Genomic DNA, 21,047 nt, shown 5'->3' with positions numbered 1-21,047 from the left:
TTACTAAGAGGCAAAATATACACAACCAAAAATATACACTTTATTTAACTTCAACTATTTTCAAGCTTTACTTTATCTATATAATACATGTACATATACATATACATATACATATATAATACATATACATATACATACACATACACATATACAATGTGCATGTACATACATAGTACATACACATATAATAGTACATACGTATGTTCTGCATACATAATGCATGCATGCATGCATTATATATGTATATATATATGCACAGATGTATGTCATATGTAGTACATACATGCATACATGTATTGTATATGTATACATAATGTATGTACATACATAGTACATACACACATAGTAGTACATACATATGTTATGCATACATAATGCTTGCATGCATGCATTGTATATGTATACATATATATGCATACATATATGTATGTATGTAGGACATTGTGTATGTATGTATGTCATATGTATGTATGTATATACATCCATGTATGTATGCATGCATGCATGTATGTATGTATGTATTATATATATATCTATATAATATATATACTTATGACATATATGTATGTATGTATAATACATATACTTATGGCATATATATGTATGTATGTCATATGTATGTATGTATATACATGCATGTATGTATGCATGCACATTGTATGCATGCATGCGTGTATGTATGTATATATATATATATGTATTTTTTTTCCTTACGGCATTTGGATTGCACTACGACCCGTACACAGCATCCGGAATTCTGTTTTCTAGATTCCCGTAAAGCTTCCGTACGATTGTCCATACAGTGTCCTGTTCCCGATCCGGTATTCCAATCTCATTCGGCATCTGCTCTCATCCGGTATCCCGTACTCTGTTATTTCCGTATGGAATCTAACTGGTTTTCCGTACGGCTTGCGGAAGGTTCCTAACCCGCATTCTTCCGTACTGTATGCGGAAGGTTCCTGTCCCGCACTCTTCTAGATCTCCTCTATTCCCATCTCTCTGCCTTCTGGAACTCCATTCCGGTTCATATAAATATTCCGGCTCCTTTCGGATCCGCATTCCGGACCGTATTTTCCTTCAAAATGAAGACTAGAAGCAAACGGTGGCGTACTACTATTACGCCATAGACATGTTAGTAACTGACTCAAAATATATTATTTTACTAAGAGGCAAAATATACACAACCAAAAATTAAGTCTTTATGCCAAAATTTTGTATATACATGTCTATATCAAAAAGGGTCCTTACAGTATGTATGTCATATGTATGTATGTATATACATGCATGTATGTATGCATGCACATTGTATACATGTATTGTATGCATGCATGTATGCATGTATGTATGTAAGCGATCTCGACAAACAGGAACGGCGATGGATAAAAAACAGCAATCAAAAAACTTTTTTAATAATAACTATTTTCAAGCTACTTGGTACAACTTGGTGCACGGTACTTGGTACATGGTAATTGGTACGTGGTACTTGGTACATGATAATTGGTACATGGTCCATAGTAATTGGTACATGGTACATGATAATTGGTACATGGTCCATAGTAATTGGTACATGATAATTGGTACATGGTCCATAGTAATTGGTACATAGTAATTGGTACATGGTACATGATAATTGGTACATAGTCCATAGTAATTGGTACATGGTACTTGTTGATAATTGGTACATGGTCCATAGTAATTGGTACATGGTACTTGATACTTGGTAAATGGTACTTGATACTTGGTACTAGATTCGGTGCTTGGTACTTGATTTAGTATCAGGCTCCATAATGAAACTTCGAACTCGCAATTGATACATAATATATGGTATCAATTGGTCGGTCTAACTTTGGGGTACCTTAAGCAATAAACATGGGAACAAAGAAAGCTTTTTAGTGTTAGACTTGGTACTTGGTACTTGGTACTTGAGTTGGGTATCATGTTGAAACCTCGTACTTGCAAATGGTTACATGGTACAAGTACTTGGTACTTGGTACTTGAGTTGGGTATCATGTTGAAACCTCGTACTTGCAAATGGTTACATGGTACAAGTACGTGGTACATAAATTGGTACTTTGAAATCACGTGCTTTGAAATTTCATGGTTTGGATCTTTAAGCTTGAAAGTTAGCTTGAGTTGATACGTATCGTACAATCAGGGATCCCTGCAAAAAAAAATATAAAAATCAAAAGCTTGTTAATATTAGAGCCTAACATAGAAAAACAGTCACTGGAACTGCGATAAAGTTTTTGATTTGTCTCTATCTAGCTTTCCAAGAGCTTCCTGCAAAAAATATAAAAATCAAAAGCTTGTTAATATTAGAGCCTAACATAGAAAAACAGTCACTGGAACTGCGATAAAGTTTTTGATTTGTCTCTATCTAGCTTTCCAAGAGCTTTTGAGAAATTGGTGATGCTTCCAATCTTTTGCTTCTTTTGATGTGTTACATCGTGGGCTCGCCTCTTTTCTTGTTTAGGATTTGTTTTGTTTTAAAACATACAGATAAATAAATAATGTTCTAGCTTCTCGCACATACTTAGGCTAATTAACTTACCAACAAATAATTAATTGTTTAACAATAGACAAATTCAGCGATGCAACGAGAACATAGATCATCAACAAATACATGTACATGTGTCTACAGTGTGTGGTGATCAATCCTCTCATATACAAAATAGATCACTAAGTATCACTACGTGAGCCATCACTATATGAGTCACTACTATCAGACTCGGAATCATCATCATCAAAATAGATCACTAAGTATCACTACGTGAGCCATCACTATACGAGTCACTACTATCAGACTCGAAATCATCATCAACATCAGCACTGCCACCACCCGTGCCCCCAACCACAACACCACCATCACCACCGCCACCACCCGTGTCCCCACTCGGGATCACTCCGCCGCCGCCGCCGCTGCCGCCCGCCTCAGACTCTTGTCGTCGCCCCTCGGCCTCCTATCGAGCCACCTGTCCTCCTCGCCATGTTGCTCCTGCATTACTTAGTGAAATCAAACAAGAATATATTACAGTTAATATGAAAATAAACCACAAAACAAATCAGTGATACCCACAAGTGGATCAGGCATGTCCGGAAGTGTCGCTTGCAAAGCGCGGTACCTGTAGTATGTAGCGTCCTCCATCTCCTGCGCCATAGTTTTTGGTCTGCATCAAGACAGAACCAAAGACTTATTGATTTCTTCATTCAATAATAGTATCTTTGAAAGTTAAAATTAGAACGATTTATACTCATAAATGTGGCCACAAATCCATCTCGACCCATTCGGCCTAGTCTAGATGTGTGACCAACTTGCAGTCTCTTTCGTGCTGCCAACTATGTAAATTTCATTAAACAAAATGACATAGATTAGAGAATATTTAGAATCAATCTATCAAATTTCAAATTAATTCTAATATACATTAGCAAAGGCACACACCTTCTGCTGAGGAAAAGTGATGCGTAGGCGTCTCTCCTTACGGAAGTATTGCCATGTCTCCATGCACATATCAGCCCTCCTCTTGTTTGTCTCCACCATACAGTAGCGTCTGTTTATTTTTCATATTGCATACCATAGAACTTGTTAGATTTCAATGTTTTCTTTCATGCATTGCTTTTTTCTTCTCGATCATTTGATTAATGACTCGTGTTTTTATGGTACTTGAAAATCAGATTCGGACCAATCAGAGGGTACACCACCACCTCCTACTCGTGGTGATTGGGGTGCACAGAGTTCCAATACTGCACATGAACCCATTTATGATAATTTCTACTATGACGAGTCTATTATATGCTGGTGCGCTCGTTGTCGTGGCACATATCAGAGGCCACGATGGGAGTGCTTTTCACATGAGATGACTCATGGTACTTTTGAGCAAGCACCGCCACCTGAGGAGCGACATCGACCTATGGTATGTGACTATTCTCCCTTAGTTTTATTATTGGTTATTTTATAAATCAAAGGCTCATATATAATGTAACCTTATCATATATGTAGGTATATTCACTTGATGTAGGTATGTGACTGTTCTCCCTTAGTTTTATTATTGGTTATTTTATAAATCAAAGGCTCATGTATAATGTAACCTTATCATATATGTAGGTATATTCACTTGATGTAGGTATATTCACTTGATGACGAGGATGGCTTCACTATCAGTGGTGCACATGTCCCTCGCACACGGCACGGACAGGTCACTTGTTAGCTTTGCAACTCGAGGTTTCTTGACATCCTCTACCTCCTGCTTTGGAGGCTGAGACGGGTGGAGATCATTCGTTGCCTACTCGTTTGCATTCTCTAGTATAGACGTATGATCGAAGACGATACGGAGGATGGCAGAGAGGATCACTTCCTTTAGATGGAGTGGTTTTCAGCTTCTAGGGCAATCGCTACATGATTGCTCCATCTACCATCAGTGGAGCAGGACAAGGCCTCTTTACTGCACAGGATTTACATGTGCCCCCTCGTTCAGAGGTCACCCTTATGTCTTTCTGTGGACCTATATATAGATGGGGTCCATGGCATCAGCTTACTTGCTACATTCAGAGCATGAGTACTTATGGATTATGTCTCAATGCAGCCTCTCTTTCTGATAGAGGGATCACACATGCAGAAGGACAAAGACTCTATGTTGATGGAAGACCTTACTCTCAAGGAAACATAGCAGGTTTAATCAATAGTAGTCGAGGGATGAGTTCAAGAACCAATTGCACGTTTGTGGAGTGTGAGAATAGTCATGAACCAGAACATATGAGCAGGGATGTAGAAAGATACATAGTTGTCAATGCTATTAGATCATTACGTGCTGGTGATGAGTTGCTGGTCAATTATGGATGGCGTAGACCTCCACAAGCACCCTTAACAGATGAGGATTGAGAGCTTCATTGTATACATTTCCTAATGTTATTTGGACCTCTTGTACCCTAATTCTACAGTTTAATTTGCACCGCGTTCTCTACTGTCTCTATTTTAATTTGATAATCATTTTTTATTGTCTGTAACTGTTTTGTATCTCTCTTTTCTTTTATATAGAAGCATGCTATTGATACAATCTTCTTTGCCTTCAAATATGTAGATTCCAGATTGTGACATCGACAATATCACAAATCAACATTCACATGATGCATCTCACATGTCAATAGAGTGCATGAGGATCCTACGCAAGAGTGATCCTAATGCATATGCAAGACTAAAAAAACAATATTCTCAGGACTTCAATAATGTGCGGGACCATATCTTTGATGATGACGATGGCATGTCTGATTTTATTGAGGATTGGTATCAAAATAATAGTGCGAGCGATATTCCTAATAATAACAATGAGAAGTATCTTCGAGAAGAAGCTCTAAAGCGTATCTACGTAGGAAGCCAACTGACACGACTCAGTGCAAGCTTACTTATTCTGATCTTCAAAACCGTTTTGGATGGAGTAATATATCCATTTCAGCACTTTTGAAGTATGTAACAATCTAACATTTTTTTAATCTAAATATTTTAGGAGTAATCACAATATGTTTTGTTCTTATTGATCATATTTTTAATGGACTTTGCAGGCTACTCTCTCAGAAGTTCTTGCCGACAAGCAATTCCCTTCCTACATCACATGATGAGGTGAAGAAGATGATAAGTAGTCTTGGACTTGACTATTCTTCTATAGCCTGCCCCATGGGTGCTCAAGACAGAAGAGCTGGAGACTATCAACAGGAAGATTCAGTCAATTCGTACACCTACAGGATATGGAGCATCTTGTCGAAACATGTTCACTCTAGATGACAAGAGCTTGTCTGGTTTAAAAACACACGATTGGCACAATTTTGTGAAGGTAAATCTATTCAAATCTTTGAAAGTATTTATTTTCTTGCATGTTTGTTGATTGGATTAATCATGTATGTAGCATGTTCTACCCCTTGTTATTGATGGATGTACTACAAGAGGAGTCCGAGATGTGATATATCACCTTGGATTGCTTGCAAGGTATTTATCGCTCATTAATTTTTAGTATAAAATTTTATTTCATATCTTCTTTATTCAATAAAATCTCTAATATCTTCTTTCTTTTACTGATAGTAGATGGATTACATCTAAAGAGATTGCCAAAGGGTCAATTCCACAAAAGAAGCGTGAATGTATAGAACTTCTTTGTTTAATGGAAAAGGAATTTCCAACCTCCTTTTTTGATATCCAGGTTCATCTTCTAATCCATCTAGTAGACGAGATAGAGCTCACTGGTATTGTCCAGCACTCGATGGATGTTTTGGGTCGAGAGGTTTATGGGAGTATTGAAAGGTTATGTACATCAAAAAGCAAGACCAGAGGGTTCTATGGCGTAGGGATGGATGGAAAAGGAATTTCCAACCTCCTTTTTTGATATCCAGGTTCATCTTCTAATCCATCTAGTAGACGAGATAGAGCTCACTGGTATTGTCCAGCACTCGATGGATGTTTTGGGTCGAGAGGTTTATGGGAGTATTGAAAGGTTATGTACATCAAAAAGCAAGACCAGAGGGTTCTATGGCGTAGGGATGGATGCTTGAAGAATGCATGTATTACGTTTGTGAATACCTTGAGAAAACCGATTCTGAAGCTCCATGCGTATGGACAAATGAGTCATCTTCTACCATGTATGACGAGGTATTGTCCAATAAGGGAGTCCCTTTTCGACTTAAGATCCAAGATAAATTGGATATTTCTACTTTCATTGTCTATAATAGCGAATGCATGCAACAATTCGTTGATGAGTACGAGGAGGAACTTGCAAGCAAACGAGTTGGTAGACGTAAAAAGAGGAGATCCAGACGTCAAACCAATGTAAATAACGACGGGGATGTATCCTACTTTCATGGATTGGTTATACACCCGTATGCAACGTGCGGTTAGTGATCATGAGCCAATCTCTACGGAACAAAGAGAGTCTATGATCGGGTGTGAAAAACAGGTAACTTGTTTGGTTTTGAAAACTCTGAACTAAATAAATGAATCTCAAATTTTTTTAAATAATTTATGTTTTGGTGTAGGCTGAATGTATACCAACATGTGGGTTATGGACAACATCTTCGGATAAAATCTATTGACGACTTACGTCTAACTCAGGATTCTTGCGTTGTTGCCTCTTTTAAGCAATTATCACGTGCAAGTTCAAGAGACACAAATCTTATCGACAGTGAACTTGGTTACGTGGAAACCATAGTCAGCATTTATGAAGTATCATATCATATCTTCAAGCAGGTAAATGAGATCTCTCTTCAAGCAGGTAAATGAGATCTCTCTTCATGCAACAATAACATGTAGATTTCTTAAAGCTATACATAATTCTAAAGTTTTGATTCGTGTATTTTGACAGGTGGTTTTGAAGGTGGATTGGTTCCGTATCGGGTGTAAAGGCAATAATGCCACAATGAAAAGAGAACCGCCCGGATTTCGGTCCGTTGACTCCTCGAAGTTATTGCGTGCAACAAAAGAGGCTTACATTCTGCAAACTCATGTTGAACAAGCATTCTTTTACAAGAATACAGATGCTCATCCATGGTGGCAAGTTGTGTATGTCCAACCTAGAGGTTGAGAAAGCGGCCTATGAGTGAAGCGCTAGGTGACCTACGAAGGAGCCTAGAGGGTGCTGACCATACGGTGCTCGGTCACCGAAGATACCCACGCGTGCGTCGGGGAAAAAAATAGAACAAGGAGTTAGAGTTGTTTTCTGAACTCGGGCATGGATCTGGTTGATTGGCCTTGCTGGTCCTCAACGGATGAGTCCATGGATCTTTTATATTGATCTGGTTGATTGGCCTTGCTGGTCCTCAACGGATGAGTCCATGGCTCTTTTATATGGATCTGTTGGTTGATCTTACTGATCTTAAATGGAGAGTCCATTTGGATTTTCTTATGTGATTATATTTCTGGATACTATGAGCTAGGAACTATTGAAAAGGCCCCTGAGTGAACAAGTGGTGAGCGTTCTGGTTGCCAATGATGCCATAGGTACACCAATGAAGGAATAATTGTAAATTAGAATTCAAGTTAGATATTTTGGAGGATTATGATCAGTGATACTATGGTTTCATTAAAAGATTGTTTTAAAGATAACTGAATCTGTGAAACGGGCAATTTCATATTGGGTGTGTAAGAGGTCTGACTATCTTGAAGTTTCTTGAAGCACTAGCTAGGGGGCCTGGGAACTCTTTTCCCTAGTCCCCGAGGTAAAATATAACCAAATTTCTAAATGGATCCTATCACTACCGTGGTTGGACAGTTGGCTAACCCATGGGATTGGATGGGGTTAGGTTGGACTGATGGATCCCTAAAATGAGACTCAATTCTGTTAAGTTACGATAGTTAAAGTAAATCCCACATAACCCTTCTTCTATGGAAAAGAATCAATGGCTGTGCCTCTTGATGAGGAAAAACGTGTTGGTCTCTATGATCCAAGTGCAAGTCTCTTCCTTGATCTGACCATGAGACTTATGGGTTCGGTCGGATTAGTTTGTTTAGTTAAGACCTTGACTACGTTATAATAAAATATCTTGGAGGAATCGCCTGTCTGCTAGGCGAGGGATGTTTTTCCTGGTTCGATTTTGGAAGAACCAAGGGATTAGTCTCTTGTCCGGATATCCGTGGGCGAGGCCCCAAGTGAGAGGCTCTGCCCTACGCAAGAAGTGCGATTTCCGCTGCTAGCACCCCGGAGTTCATTGCGCGGAGTGGGCAGGGATCTTTCACCCTTCAACTTCATCTCAAACCCCCCATGCATCCTTGATGCTCACTCAAGTGCCCTAATCATGCCCTCAACAAACATTTATGTATTTTGGATTTGTTTGGGTAAAATAGTTGCATCCAAGTGTGGGTTACATGTAACAAGTTGGCACGATATAGGAGATAAATGGCAACATTGCTACGTAGAACACATGGTTGATGAGAATGTGAATTCTCATGCCATGCACTGCCCCTAAGACAGTTGAAAAGCACATAGAGCTTCCCCCATAGCCTAACAACATCAACCTTGAATAGAAGAAGATCTCACATATAGTAGCTACTTAACAAAAAACTTATAATATGTATAGAGACATTATATAGGCATAATATGTACTTGGAGAAGCTATAAAAACTTTAAAAAAACCCCAAAAACTTGGATTAAGCATTAGATATCTTATACATGCATGCATTTTGCATTATGTGCTATTCTCTTGCAATCATGCATTAAAGGTCTTATGCATAATGCATTAGGGATAATGAATTAGAGCTCTCATACATAAGAGCTCTATGGATGCAAGAGCATAATGCATTAGAGATCTAGTACATTAGAGAGCTATATGCAAGCATATATACACAAATATCAACATTGAAAATCATACAAAAGCATGTAAGGGTGTGGCATAAGCAAAAAAAAGAAACATAGTACGAATTTATTACTCTTACCTTGAAGAAGCATAACATGTCCTTGGAGAAGCTTATGCTTGAACAAACATATGTTTTTGGAGGTTTTTTTTCTCTTCAAGGATGACTGAAGAGCTAGACATACACAAAAGATCTATACATATATATAAGATCTATACATATATAAGAGCTAGTACATTGAATAAGATCTATACATATATATAAGATCTATACATATATAAGAGCTAGTACATTGAATAAGCTAATGCTTGAATAAACATTTTAAAAAAAACCCCAAAAACAGGCCACTTGGCCTATTTTGGGGGTTTTTTTCTCTCTTCAAACATGACTGAGATCTATGCAATTTTTAAATCTTATGCGCTTATATGACATAAGAGCATGTTCTAAGGCATTGCATATAGAGCATATATAAGATATACATACACATAAGATCTAAAAATATATAAGATCTATACGTATGCATGCTCTTATGCATAGCTACCATATGTTGCATAAAAGTAAGCATAAGAGCACTAATAAGAGCATATTACATTAGATAGTGTATGTATGCTCTAGTATATTGAGGATTATGCTTGAAGAGGCTCTAGTATGAAGAAGCTTATGCTTAAATAAACATTAAAAAGAACCCCAAAAATAGGCCACGTCGACGCGACTTGTTTCTGAGGTTTGTTTTTTTCTCTTCTAAGATGATTAAGGCAGCCCGGCCCCAGGAGAAGAAGCTTACACATTAGATATCTTATACATTAGATATTATATGCATTAGATAAATAGTTACATTAGATATTTATTATATGCATACAAAATATTTTAGCTTATGCTTGAAGAATCTCTAGTATGCTTGAGAAGCTTGAACAAACATTAAAAAAACCCCCAAAAATAGGCCGCGTCGACGCGCGACCTATTTTTGGGGTTTTTTTTTTCTCTTCAAAAATGACTAAGGCATGAAAAGATGCAGGGGAGAAGAGAGCTTGAGCTCTTGCAAGCACACACACACACTCACAAAACCCTAATAGAGAACACACAAGGTGAGAGGCTGAAAATCTTCTTCTTCTTCGCTCAACACTCAACACACCATATACAAAGATAAGAGTACACATAATATGAAAGGTACTCAACCAATACATACAAGGGTTCTCTATAGTGTGAACCCGACTAAATGAGCTGGCACTATAACTATGCCAGTCTCTAGAATGGCTGTCACACAGCCTGTCATCCCACTGGTCGCATATCACCCAAGATCTCACCAACCATGCCAGTGGTGTAAGTGTGGGGCCTATCCCCCAGGCGGGTCATCAGTGTCCACCGCCTCACTAGACGAGCTCGATATCTCAACACTCCCCCTCGAGCTCAACTCCATCTCATGCACACCAAGCGAAGCCCTGAATCTGCGGAGCTTCTCTGTACCCAATGCTTTTGTGAAGATGTCAGCTACCTGATCCTCTGTGCTGACATAAACAAGGTCAAGGTCTCCTGCCAAGATCTTCTCTCTGACAAAGTGGTAGTGGACCTCTATATGCTTCGTACGAGCATGAAAAACTGGGTTCCTGGCCAACTGGGTACTGCTAATGTTGTCACAAAAAATGACAACTTGTCTATCCACTAATAGACCCAAATCTGCAAGTAGCTTTCTCAACCAAGCTACACTTCTGTTTCACGCCATAAGAACTCTTCACGCGTGAGCCATACCTCACATGAAGATTAAATTTTGATTTTTTTTAATGCTCGTGGGAACTTCTGTTTCATGCCATGAAGAACTCTTCATGCGTGAACCGGACTTCACGTGTAGATTAAATTTTGATTTTTTTATTTTTTATTTTTTGCCCGCGTGAGCTTCTATTTCACGCCGTTGAAGAACTCTTCACACGTGAACCGAACTTCACGTGAAGATTAAATTTCAATTTTATGTTTTTTTTGTGCCCACATAAGCTTATGTTTCACGCCATGAAGAACTCTTCACACGTGAACCGGACTTAACGTGAAGATTAAATTTTTATTTTTATTTTTGCCCGCATGAACTTCTATTTCATGTCGTAAAGAACTCTTCACTCGTGAGCCGGACTTCATGTGAAGATAAAATTTTTTTAAAAAAAAATTTAATGCTCGGTGGGAACTTCTATTTCGTGCCGTGAAGAACTCTTCACGTGTAAACCGGACTTCATGTGTAGATTAAATTTTGAAATTTTTTTAATTTTTTTTAAATTTTTTTGCCCGCGAGAGCTTCTGTTTCACGCCCTGTGTGAGTGAAGAACTCTTTACGTGGCGTGAACCAGACTTCACGTGAAGATTAAATTTTGATTTTATTTTTGTTTGGCCCGCGTGATCTTCTGTTTCATGCCATGAAGAACTCTTCACACATGAACTCCGCGGACTTCACGTGAAGATTAAATTTCAAAAAAAAAATTTACCTGCGTGAACTTCTGTTTCATGCCGTGTGAAGAACTCTTCACACGTGAAGATTAAATTTCGATTTTCTTTTTTTTAATACCCGTATGAGCTTCTGTTTCACATTGTAGAGCTCTTCATGCGTAAACTGGACTTCACGTGAAGATTAAATTTGGATCACTATGAGTCCCTTCCTTGGACTCTGTCAAAATTGGAGTAAGCACCTCCAACTTTCTTTAGCAACTCATTCCGTGGATACAAAGTATCCCTAGTCTTATTAGCCATCAATTTGGCTTCATAAGGGCCTTAGCTTCTTCAAGCTTTCTTATTTCCTCCTTTGCATTCGAATATTCTCATACACCCTTGGGTGCCTGCTCATTCGGTCTCGCTAATAGATCGCCTCCTTTCTCTAACTGGGTGGAGCCGGTGTCAATGGGATCTTCCTCATATCCATCTTGAATTACGATAAAGGTGTCACCCTTGCCCACCTTTTTACCTTTGTCCACCTGTTTCACTTATGCATGTGTTAGGACATTTACTTGCATGATATTTCTAGGCCGCACACTTATAGCCCTAATGGTGGCATGGTTAGATGTAGAAGCATTGCCATTGGTGCGATAAGTGCAGTCCTTAATCAGATGATCAACACCACACTTAACATAGGAAAGAGTTGGCATGGTGTTGGTATGCACCGCTATTGGTTGAGATTGACCAGTATTAGCTACATTTTCAGAGGACATTGCTACTCGATGAGGTCCATTACAATGTAAACACTCTATGGGTCCCCTTTTCATAGTCGAGTTTATGTCTTTTTCCTTCCATTGTACCGTGGTTTGAAACACTAGTACTGGCGTGCTATTTTATAGGACATAATACTTTGGTGTGATCTCAGTTGGTTCCTCGTAGTAGTCGTATTCACTTCTGCTTCACGCATAGATTCCCCATCTTCCAAGGGTTCTTCAATCAACACCTGGTTGATCTTGGCATGTGGTGGCTGTGGTGGTAGAACAGGTGGCCATAATGGTGTTATCTTGTTCATCCATAACATTCCTCTCAATAAATAGGACGCATTTAGCTGTCCTGTTGCCACATTGGGTTGCATTGGTGGTGCTAGTAAAGCTAGTGTCGCTCTGGGTGCTAGCAATTGTGCTAAGGGTTGTATTCTCAGGTATCTGCACATGGCAGTATCGTGGTTTCCTAGTCTTTGATAATGAGCACAATAGAGCAATTGTCTCGGACTTAGGTGAGGACATTCAGTGCTTATATGATTTTGTCTACAGATTGAGCACCAAATTAACTCTCTCCAGGGGCAGATATGGGCATTTGCCGATGCTTTCCTCCCATATCTAGTTTTTGGCTTCTCCAAGATGGCAGTATTGAGTTCTTCAACTGTCATGTTGCCAACTTGCTTGTTTTTAGGTCCCACTTCTTGATGACTAGAGACTCGTGATGTTGCTACTACCGAAGCTGCCTTGGCATCTTCTAGTTGTGGCAACTCAAGCATGTTATCTTCATACTCAATAGGCAACTTACAGCAAGTATCCAAAGTAGTCGGTCTGGCTAACACCAAGTAATCATGCATCTTATGATCTCATACTCCTCTTCGAAAATTGGGCAACTTATGTTATCTTCTAGTTGTGGCAACTTAAGCATGTTATCTTCATACTCAATAGCCAACTTACAGGCAAGTATCCAAAGTAGTCGGTTTGGCTAACACCACGTAATCATGCATCTTATGATCTCATACTCCTCTTAAAAAATTGGGCAATAACTGATCACATCAGTTAGCCTTTCCCTCAATTTGCATTTTGAGTTAAGGTTCTTGAGTCAAGAAACATAATCCCTCATGGATTCATTTTCTTTCTGCTTAATGTTATGGAGTTAAGCCACAGGACTCCATCTATCACCACTTCGAGTGAAGCTTTGTATGAACATATTCTTAAACCGAGTGAAATTGACTTTGTCCTTTGGCTTTAAGGTTCGATACCACTGGTGGGCCTTCCCTTCTGCAGTTAGAAAAAAGGCATTCATCATGGTCACATCGTTTGCTAAAGGTTATTCATCACAGTACATGCCTAGGGTGAGAGCTAATGTAGTGCTTGGATACAAGGGTATAGATGGAAATGTAAGGGTTTGTAAGGATACTCTTTATAAGAGTAATCGAAAGGTTATGCAGTACATGCTTGGGTGAGAGTTAACATAGTGTTTGGATGCAAGGTTATGTTTTAATTTATGTGAGGGTATAGATGGAAATGTAAGGGTATGTAAGGGTATTCTAATACTAATTGAAAGGGTATAAATGGAAATGTAAGGGTATTCTAATACTAAATGGATTACATGCCTTGGGTGAGAGCTAACGTAGTGCTTGAATGCAAGGTTATGTTTTAATCTATGTGAGGGTATAGATGAAATTGTAAGGGTTTGTAAGGAAACTCTAAGACTAATTGAAAGGTTACTCAATACATACCTTGGGTGAGAGGAGTTAACGCAGTGCTTGGATGCAAGGTTATGTTTTAATCTGTATGCGGGTATAGATGGCAATGTAAGGGTACTTTGAAATCCTTACACACACTTAACAAGTTAAAGCTTTACAACATTACAACTTACACTGTGCCATATTAGGCCTCTCAGGAGAGTAGGAGCCCTTTTTAGGTTGAGAAGCTAGTGTAAAGGCCATTGCAGATTTGGTGAAAACCACCCTTGGGCCAAAAGGAATGGACAAGATTTTTTAGTCTACAGGGCGAGGTCAAAGTGTAACACTCACCAATGATGGGGCAACTATCCTGAAAGCTCTTCACATAGAAAATCCAGCAAGGTTACTCCAAAGACTAATTGAAAGGTTATTCAATACATGCCTTGGGTGAACCAACAACCCTTACATGCGTGTAACTTTACATGCCTTGGTGAAGCCGCTCGAGCCCTTCGCTGAGCTATAACTATAACAAGGCTGTCATTTTCATAATAGCTACTAGGTTGCTTTCATAAGCTATAGCTACTAGGTTGTCTTTTCAGATCCTCCCCCTAATTATAATGGCGACCCCGCTCTCGCCTCTCTTTGCCCTCTCGACTCTCTCTATTTGGCTGAGTCTCATCCCAGCAGACATGGTGAAAACAAGATGAAGTAGCGGCAAAGAAGCAGCTGAGGGAGAAGTTGAGGAACTTGCAACAACTGGAAACAATGAAGCAAAGTGCAAGTTCTTCACTTCCTCGTCCTTCTCTCACGTCTGCTGTTGAAAACAATGATGCAAGGCATTCTTCTCTTACATCTACTTCTGGACCAAGGGTACAAGAGTTTAAAGAATCACTCCGGCTAAAATTAAAGAGGCTCTTGCCAAAAAGAACTATTCAAGAAGTAGAAAACCTGGTTGAAGAACATCCTCTCCGGGTTGGGGGTAATTTTTTGACTCTAACGAGTACTTCCCCAAAGAGCTTGCACTGGATATTGCCAAAAAGAACTATTCAAGAAGTAGAAAACCTGGTTGAAGAACATCCTCTCTGGGTTGGGGGTAATTTTTTGACTTTAACGAGTACTTTCCCAAAGAGTTTGCACTGGATATTGCCATTTCCTTGGAGTCGCTCAAGCCGCCAACATCATGGCGGGCCAAAAGGTGAGGTAAGCTAGTTTTTGTTATTTGTTGCTAAATTTCTATGTCAGAACAAACTATCTTTTGTTGCTAAATTTGAGTTTGTTAGGCACGTGTGATGGAAGGAGGTGAGTCAAATTACCGAATTGTGCACCATCATAGAAGACGTGCAGATTCTAAGCAAGAGAGAGGCAATACAATGAAATGTGCTCATGTGGATCCTGCACTGGGGTGTCCACTTGATCAAGGCAAAGCAGACCAAATATGGCCTAAGGATGATTGGGACTGAGTGCTATCGAGCTGGGGAACTGATGGAGTTGAGACAACTATAGGGGACCTTATAGCATGTATCAAGGCTGACGCATGCACCTTTGAAATTTCATTCAAAGGTAACGGTCAGAGTGTATGTGGTAGCTTGAAGCCGGATGTGGTCTTGCAATTGAAGGGTGGTTGTGCCACACCTTTTAATACAAGTGTTCTTATCTGTTTAAAGTCCACAATGGTCTCTATATGACTCTGATGCTACTGTCAGCGGTGAAGCATCTCTTTACTATGGGGGAGATGCTTTTGAAGGAAGCTTGGCCAGTTAGAACATCCATTGTGGTGTTGGGTGTCTCTGACTTGAAGACCATCACATGGTTTAGAATGAATCGAGACTCTAGGGTAGGGACTTATATGCACAATCCTATGTATCCTTATGTAATTAATACTTCTGCTGTGAGAGAAAGTCTCTTTACTTTCTTGAAAATGGATGCTCATGATTTGGGGATAGATTTGGCTCATCCAATTCATCAACTGTCGAGAGATACCTGGGAAGTGATCAGGTTTTTGGGCAGGGGAGCTACCAGCAATGTCTATGAAGCTAAGAAAGATGGCCGAGTACTTGTCTATAAGCGTAGGCCAATCATTTTATGCTTGACCTTTGACAAAATAAAAAACGTATGCACTCTCCATTACTATCCCAAGCATGAATATATATGCATCTTTATATATGTATATATAAATGTATAACTAAGTATATATGCATAATTGTACATCATTGAATATATATGTATCTATTTATGTATGTATATAAATTATATAATGATGGATATATAGAAACATGCAAATATGCATAAATATGAAATTATGCATAAATATTCCATTTGGAGGTCAAAGTTGACCAAGGAATTCATTGAAAATATAGAAAAAGGGCAATGTTTTACTATGCAAAGCTGATAAAGGAGGACATTTGGGGTGAATAATAAGTCTGCATATCACATTAGTCAAATATGATATGCATTTAAATAATAGTAATTCCTCAAATATGCATATTTGCATATTTCTCTATATGCATCATTGAACATATCTACATATTTGTATATATATAAATATGCACAATTGTATAGTTCTACATAAATGTATAATTATGCAATTATATATATATATATATATATATATATATATATATATATATATATATAATTGTGTATATATGCGTAACTATATAAGTGTATATACGCACAACTATTTCTATATATATGCATAAATAAATTATTTTTTTATTTGTATATATGTGTAGAGGCTAATTCTTGTGTAGAGAATCCAAAGCGTCAAACTAAGAAGATTGGGCAGCACCAGCCTAGGTGTCTCTATGAGCGGCCTGTAGCTCTTTGGGCCTCTGAGTATAAGGATATAATCTTTTGTTTTTGGCAAGGTTAGGACACCCTTAAGGCCTCCACAATGAGCCCCTCTCCCACACCAATATTTCGAGGACATCACCCAAGGACCACCAATAGAAAAGCCTCAGCTACATATACAAAGTGGGCAATGTATATGTCTACCTTTTTATATACATGTATAATTGCATAATTATGTATATATGCATAAAGCATTGGCAATAGACAGCATGCAACCCTGTAAAACAATACATGTTTATATACATGTATAATTGCATATATACATGTATAGCAATTAGAAGAATTCTTAGCCATCTACAGTAGCATTAAGTAATGCTTTTCCTGACCACTTGAATATAAACTTTTATGAAATGCATAAGGGATCTAAAAAAGAGAACATTTACTGGTAGCACAAAACATTTTTGAATGAGGAAATTCTCAGGCCTCACATGCTGAGATGATATGTACTTGTCCATAAGTGCAATCCAAGTGTTTCCTTCTTGACCTATGATTGACAAAAATGAGAACGCATGCCCTCTAGGAAGGCATATGGTGTATAGTATGTTTATTGACAAGTTTGAACTAAATTTGCATATTTAAGATGAATAATAAGATTGCATAGACATAAGTAATCCCCCATATATGCATAATTGTAATATGCAAAAGTGAATAAATTTGCATACTTTTATATATATACATAACTATATATGTATCTATGCATTATTGTAAAGTCGTGTATTTATGCATAAGTATATATTCATATAGATGCAAAATTATTCAAATATGTATCTTTTTTCATATATAGATATGCATAATTGTATAAATATAAATATATATGAATAATTATAGTTCTGTAAATGAATAAATATATATTTGTATATATGAACTTGAGAAAATGGTTTGATTGAAATGCATAGTATGCTTATCTCTCCAAATAGTACGCTAAAAAATGGCATTCCAAAAGAGGCTTGGTCTAGCAAGTATGCTTCTTTAAATTATGACCATTTGAGAGTTTTTGGCTACAAGGCATTTAAATATCCACGTTTGTGATATTCATGTATACATGGATGACAACCTATATATATCACATGCATAAATGCATATTACACTATATATGCATATTATCTATGTGAATGCATATTATAGTTGATTGCATATTTAACTAAATTAATGTATTTTTTGAATTAAAAGAACAAAATATTGCTTGTTTTCACATGTCTCGAGGTTAGAGGAGAGAGTGTGAGGAAGAGAGAGAGAGAGAGAGAGAGAGAGAGAGAGAGAGAGAGAGAGAGAGAGAGAGAGAGAAATAGACAATTGAGAGAAAGATAAAGATAGAGAGTGTGAAAGAAAGAGAGTGGGAAGGAGAGAGAGAAAAAATGAAAAGAAAGGATATATTAACGTTTGTAAGGGCCAAAATGACTTAAACCAGGCTAACCAATGAGAGAAGGAGAAAGAGATGTTAGGAAATAATAAAAAAGTAAGTACAAAGAGAGGGATGTAGGAAGGGTAGAGGGATAGATGCGGTGTCGACGACGAGTATTTTCTTACGCAAACCAAGCTTTCTGATAAGCAAATGAGATGGGCTAATTTTCTCTCACAATTCCATTTTCACATAGCCCATGTTCCTGGAAAGCAAAATGTGGTTGCGGATGCACTCTCGCGAAGGCCTAGAGTAAATGTAGTCTCCATAGCATATAATCATGACCTTGAAAGCATGATTAACAAGTATGCACAAGATGAAGACTTTACCTCTATTATGGTGAATCTAGAGAGTGATAAAGTCCATGAACCTTTCTCACTAAAGGATTCCTTTTGTATGGATCAAGATTATGCGTAACCAAGGAACTTCGTGAGAGAAAGTAATGTATGAATCTCATGCTCCTCCATATGCAGGGCACCGTGGTATTCAAGCCACTACCCAAGCAATAGAAACTTATTTCTATTGGCCCTCCATGTGCAAGGACATCCATGACTATGTAGAGCAATGCATGGTATGTCAAAAGACCAAATATGATAGAGGAAAGACCCCTGGATTGTTACAAACAACCATTACCAATCCCAGAAGCTCCATGGGAGAGTATTTCAATGGACTTCATCTTTGGATTACCGAAGTCCATACATGGAAATACGGGTATATGGACTGTGGTAGACCGATTTAGTAAACATGCTCATTTTATACCTATTAAAAAGTCTATTAGGTCACACCACATGGCTACCATATTCATATCCCAAATTTTCAAGTACCATTGAATGCCAAGTTCAATAGTCTCCGACAGAGACCCAAGAATGACAAGTCTCTTTTGGAGAGGACTATTTGAAAATTTAGGTACCAAGCTCAATTTCTCTTCAGTCTATCACCCTCAAACGGATGGGCAGTCAGAAATTGTGAACTCTATCATTCTTGATCTTCTCAAAAGCTATGTTGGAGAGAGAGAACAAAGCAAACTATGGGAGAAATACTTGCCCCTCATAGAATTTGCATACAATAACACGGTGCATTCTTCTACAGGGAAATCTCCATTTGAGATTGTGGAAGGTCGTCCAAAGCTTCCACCAATCTTAAGAATGCATTCAAACATATTCGTATAGCTGATGAATATGTACATGACATCAAGATAGCTTTCCAAAAGATAAAAGAAGCTATTCAAGTGTCACAAGAACAGCAAAAATGAGCTGCGGATAAGCGAAAGCCTTTAGAGCTAAAAGAGGATGAATGGGTTTTGCTCAAGTTCCCCAAGGCCCGTTTATGTTAAAAGACATGCAAGGATTGGCAAGGAAGACCCACAGGTCATCAAAAGATATATCCTAAGCTCTCCAAGAGGTATTATGGTCCATTTCAGATACTTAAGAGAATTAATGAAACGTCTTTTAGACTCAAGCTACCAGAGCATTGGCATATACATAATGCCTTCCATGTGAGTCTATTAAAGCCGTTTCAAGGCACACCTCCAATGGACCCAATAGAAGAGGATCCTCGTGAAATTGAGGAGCAAGAGGAGATCCTATGACCTGAGGTCATCCTTAGGCAACGAGGACAATATTCTTCGAAGTGGTAAGGTAATACGTAAGTATTTGATTAAATTTAAGAATTATCCTCTAGAAGATGCTAAATGGATGCAGGAACCCCAATTGAAGGATTCTCTTGCCTTGCTGCAAGACTACAAGCTCCTTCATACTTTGGATGATAATCAAGACATCGATATATAAAAAAGGTACAAAGATTTAATGCAAAGATTCTTTTTCTTTCTAAATGTGCATTAAAATGTCTTAATGAGTGTACACTAATGTTTTTGAGAAATGGTTTAGTGAGACTTATCTCCTAAACACCTACTGGACTTACCATCTAGTCCAGGAATGTCAATATCACTCAAATACGCATGCAGATTGATAAAGAATAATTAAAATTTCAGCTTAGTGTGATGACTTCCTCTCCTAAGCACCTCCTAGACTAGCCATCTAGTGCAAGAAAGTGAATTATACTCAAATGTGGATCCAGAGTATAGATGGGCTTCCTTTCCCCTAATACAAGCATAGTCGAGGATGACTATGATTTCAAGGGAGGGGTAATGTCATCAAAATTAAAGTTTGATGAATGTTGTGCTTTATTAGGGCTTTTTTCTCTCTAGAAGTGGCCATTTGAGATAGGAAAAAGCACATGAAAGCACATATGGACGGACAAAGAGGCATGTATGAAAGTGGATTCAAGGCAAGAGAAGTGCCAAAAGGTGAATTTCACTTCAAAATTGCATGGAAGATTTTCCTAGGATCTCACCAAGATTTTACGGAGCAAAAATAGGGCTTCGAAGGACCTAAAACGGCTAAATTACGGCTTACGGGCGGTGTCCAGAGGGGGCTCATGGGCAAGGAATAATTAAAAGAGGAAAGGGGGCTCCTTTTGGTCCAAGTGGACTCTTTTCCACCAATGGGAAGGTTGGAAATTGGAGCCCGACCTTCCCCAGTTACTACCCAAGCTCCACCTCTCACTAGCCACATGGATGCTATTTTGAGCATCAAGCTTCTTCATAAACCACACGAGTT

Source organism: Cibotium barometz, chromosome 27, assembly GCF_041138505.1.
Source record: "Cibotium barometz isolate CiBa-2024 chromosome 27, ASM4113850v1, whole genome shotgun sequence".
NCBI classification, from domain to species: Eukaryota; Viridiplantae; Streptophyta; class Polypodiopsida; order Cyatheales; family Cibotiaceae; genus Cibotium; species Cibotium barometz.
The sequence above is the reverse complement of the archived record's forward strand: the minus strand, read 5'-3'. Positions refer to the sequence as shown.